The following is a 4715-nucleotide window of genomic DNA, read 5'->3' as shown; positions in this document are numbered from 1 at the left end:
TGTTTTTATTCTATAATTTTCTTTATCGTCTCAAAAATCTACGTCTGTCCACAAGTTAAGCTAAGTATCTCCAGATAGCCGTCTCATTCAGAGACACAAGATCTCAATTTCTAAAAAATAGTAAATGTTCATGTTAGCAAACTTGGACAATGCCCACTTGTACCAAAAATATGAGCAGAAACATTTATTATCTTCAGCTGAAAGTCTGTGCTAATAATTTTAAGTTTACTTTTACATTTTACGGATATTTTCAAATATACACAAAAGTGGAGAAAACAGTTTAGTGAACCTTAATGTACCCATCACTAAGCTTCAAGAGTCATTAAAATTTTGCCATTTTTATTTCATGATAGAGCTTCCCCCATCAAGTACAGATAACTTCTTTCCCTTTTAAATTTTGGATTATCAAAATCAAATTCCAGACATTATATAATTTCAATCACAAATATCTTAGTAGAGAGATAAGGATACTTTATAACATCCCATTTCTACAAATAACAAAATAAACAAAAAAATCCTTTAGTATCCTATAACGTGACCCAAAATCAAGTTCCTCTGACTGACCTAAAATACGAATTTTTAAAGTTTGTTCAAATCAGGATTCAAAAAAGGACCAAGCGTCATATTTAGCTGTTATTTTTATTAAATTTCTTTCAATCTGTAATTCATCCCTCTTTCCTTTTCTCCTCACCATGGAATTTTTTTGTTCCTTTGTTTTTGTTTGTCTTTCCTTTTTTTTTTTTTTTTTTAAAGACAGGATTTCACCATGTTGGTCAGGCTGTTCTTGAACTCCTGACCTCAGGCGATCCGCCTGCCTTGGCCTCCAAAGTGCTTGTATTACAGGCATGAGCCACCACGCCCAGCCTAACCATTTAATTTTTGAAAGGACTAGTCTTTTATCTTACTGATTTTCTTACATTCTGATTTGTCTATTAGCTCGCTGGTGGCATTGTTCAGCCTATTCTTCTATTCCCCTGTATTATTTGTAAACTGTTAAGTCTATAAGTTTGATTAGATTTAGGTTCCCTCCCCTTCCTTCCTTCCTTCCTTCCTTCCTTCCTTCCTTCCTTCCTTCCTTCCTTCCTTCCTTCCCTCCTTCCTTCCTTTTCTTTCCTTTTCTTCCTTCCTTTCCTCCTTCTCTCCTTCTTTCTTTCTTCAAGAATATTCTTCTTTCTTCAATAATATTCTGTTTTTTCAAGAATATTCACGGGTAGTGCCATGTACATCCTATTGTGTCACAATACAAGACACATAATGTCTGATTGTCCCATTTTTAGTGGTACTAAAGCCAATCCAGGGGGACCAGGTGTTGCCATACTGATACATCCATTAGAAAGTTCCCCATCAACTTTTCACCTCATGGCTTTCATATTCTTTCATGATCTTTGCATAGAACCATTTTTTAAAATAATGATTGAGTTTCAATTATAATATTATATTTCATCAACCATTATTTTGAATCTCAAACTATCTTAGTAAACTTTTCTAATAGAAATATCCTACATAGTACTATATTGATTTTTAATTTAAATGTTTTGTAATTATTCAATGTGTTCATTACGGACAATTTGGCATATGTAAAGTATAAATTTGAAATAAAGTCACCCCCAATTTTTGCACCAAAAGGTAATCATTTCTGTGGTTTCAATCTATTCATTTTGATCTTTCTTTCAGACAGCATATTGGAACAAAACTGGAACCACAGTATATTCTGTTTTGTTCACTCCTTTTTGCTCTTAGTAATCTATTTTGGATATCTTTTCATATTAAAAAATGCCAGATTGACACCATTAATTTTAACAGAATATTTTAATTTTTTTGAAAATTAATCTAAATTTTCAAATGAAAATTTTAATTCATTTTTATTCCTAAAAATGAAATCTCGGAATGAAAGACGCTAAAAATATTTAATATTTCAATATTTATTTTCAAGACTCAAACTAGAGAGTTTTCTATCTAAAATGTGTTATGAGTACTAATTTTTCTACATCTTTAGTAACACTGAATATTATAATTTTTATAGTTTTTGCTAATTTGATACAAAAAAATGTTTTCTGCCCTGTTACATATTTTTGATTAATTGCTAGAGATTAAAGTTGTTCATGTTTGTTATTTATTTGTATTATTCCGCTATGCATTTTCTATTTATTTATTCTGTCAATTCTTTTATCAACATGCTTTGGTAATTCCTACTATATGTATATGCTTAAACTTTTCTTAATAAATTATAATGCCACATTAATCATTTATCTGTCATATTTCAAATATATTTTGCCAGTTTGTCATTTTAAAAATTTTGTTTATGACTTTTTAATGTTCAGCAGTTTTAAATGTTTATGTTGTCTAGTAAAAATGGTATCTATTTTTTTTCTTTGTGATTTCTTCCATGGCATTAACATTTAGTAAGTCCTTCCCCATCTCAAGATCAGTGTAAATATTTGCCCATAATTCCTTCAACAGTTTTGGGGTTTTGTTTTTATATTTTACTTTTAATTCCTTAATCTATGTTTAATTTTTTGGTTATAATTTAATGTAAAGAACTGATTGGATTCCACCACCATCCTCCATCCTCCACGTATTCTCATTTTCCCCACCTCCATTGTTTGTTTGAATAGTCTACTCCATCTGATATGCTTTTTCTTTCTCTCTCTTTCTCTCTCTCCCTCCCTCTCCCCAATCCTTCCTCCATCAGTCCCTCCCTCCCTTCCTCCCATCCCTCCCTTCCCCCCCCTCCTTCCTTCCTTCCTTCCCTCCTTCCTTCCTTCCTTCCCTCCTTCCCTCCTTCCCTTTCTTTCTTGATGCAGTCTCTGTTGCCCAGGATGAAGTGCAGTGGTGTGATCTCTGTTCACTGCCACCTCTGCCTCCCGGGCTCAAGTGATTCTCCTGCCTCAGACTCTACAGTAGCTGGAATTACAGGTGCCCACTGCCAGGCCCAGCTAACTTTTCCTAGGCTTAATAATTGCTTCATTTTTTTTCTTTGCTTGTTTTTCTTCCCCAACTACTTCATGCTAATTCTTCCTCCATCTCTCAGGTAGAGCTGTAAATAGCTTATCAATGTAACCAGGTGTATAGAATAATCTATAAATTCATTTTCCCCCCTAGGGGAAATTCCTTCCCTTCTAGGGAAGCATCCTCCCAGATCCCTTCTTTCTCTATGATCTGTTACACTACTGTCATTTTGTGAGTCTGCTTCATGATCTTCCTGGAAATTCTGTTGCTTTTTAACCTGTGTTTGCTCCTCTTATCTGGATCTCGTGTCCTACTCTCATTTAGCATAACTACTCATTTTGAAGGAGTACATTTTCCAGTAGGCATGAACGATGAAATAAAAATATGCTTCTTGGCCGGGTTCAGTGGCTCATGGATGTTATCCCAGCACTTTGTGAGACTAAAAATTAGCTGGACATGGTGGCAGATGCCTGTAGTCCCAGCTGCTTGGGAGGCTGATTCACGAGACTCCCTTGAACCCAAGGAGGCAGAGGTTGCAGTGACCTGAGATTGCACCACTGCTCTCCAGCCTGGGTGACAGAGTGAGACTCTGTCTCAAACAAACAAACAAAAAACACAAAAACCACTTGTAACTCTTCATAATTGATGATTATAATTTGTTATAAAATTCTAGGTTGGATATCATTTTGATTTGAATCATTATTATTGAGTGTTCTGATGTTCTTCCAATTCTTGGTCCTTTATAGCCTTTCTGCTTTTTTACTATGAGTTTTTAGAAGCTTCTGTTTCTTCCTGAAATTCTCATATTTCACAACATTTTCATCCCCCTCAAAGGTTTCTTCATGTTACTAGGTAATTCATTTTTCCTTCTCCCCAGATCCTGTAATTACAGATTTGGGACAAATTAAATTTAAATTTTTTTTAACTTTGAGACTTGTATTTACTTTCCCATGTCACCAATCATGGATTACTATGATTATGAGTGGTTAAGTCCTATATCCCTTCAGGAAAACACAGCACTATTGAGTGACTGTGGCATCCTATGAAGAATGTCAGTCTCTGGTCATAGTCTTAAGAGTTTCTGGCTTCAAGCCCTGCAAGCTCTCTTTGAAATGACCTACTGGATACTTTTCTTTAAATAATAAATCTTCAGCTATTAAATAATCAGATTTTTTTTAGTGCCACATCTTCAATTACCTTTGTAATCTTTCATACAGTAATTACAGATAAAGTTTTTTTATTTCTTCTTGGTGCTCATTTTGTTAGTAAGTCATTCATTTCTTCTAGGTTATCAAATTGCTGTCATGGAGTTTTACATGGTGTATTCATAATTATTTTCATCTCTTTTGTTTTGCATGTTTTATTTGTAGTTCTGTTCTTCCCTTTTTAAATCTTGCATGTTTCTATTTCTTTTCTCTATTCAGGCAAAATCACAGTTTATGTATTTTATTGCTGTTTTCCTAGAATCAATATTTGGCTTTTTTCTTCTATTTTGGTGTTTTCTATTCTATAATTTTATCTTTTGTGTCTGCTAATTCCTACTATACTACTTACTTTATTTGGTTTATTTTATTTTTCTGTTACTGATTCTTTGTGTGTGTGTGTGATAGAGTCTTACTGTGTCATCCAGGCGGGAGTGCAGTGGCACAATCTTGGCTCACTGCAACCTCTGGCTCCCAGGTTCAAAAGACTCTACTGCCTCAGCCTCCTGAATAGCTGGGACTACAGGTGCCCACCAGTACGGCAGCAGCTAATGTTTTCTGTAT

General features: G+C 34.3%; 1 non-coding gene across 1 annotated transcript; it reads right to left on the bottom strand.

Moving 5' to 3' along the window:
* Positions 1 to 3940: 3940 nt before the first annotated feature.
* Positions 3941 to 4068, bottom strand: LOC116532198. Its single transcript, XR_004260759.1, has one exon. It is a non-coding gene; the product is annotated as a small nucleolar RNA SNORA25 (small nucleolar RNA).
* Between the last annotated feature and the right edge of the window lie 647 nt (positions 4069 to 4715).

The sequence above is a fragment of the Sapajus apella genome, unplaced genomic scaffold (assembly GCF_009761245.1).
Source record: "Sapajus apella isolate SASKATOON/1434 unplaced genomic scaffold, GSC_monkey_1.0 scaffold74, whole genome shotgun sequence".
In the NCBI taxonomy this organism is placed as follows: domain Eukaryota; kingdom Metazoa; phylum Chordata; class Mammalia; order Primates; family Cebidae; genus Sapajus; species Sapajus apella.
Note: the sequence above shows the minus strand (reverse complement) of the source record. Positions and strands in the feature narration are given on the sequence as shown.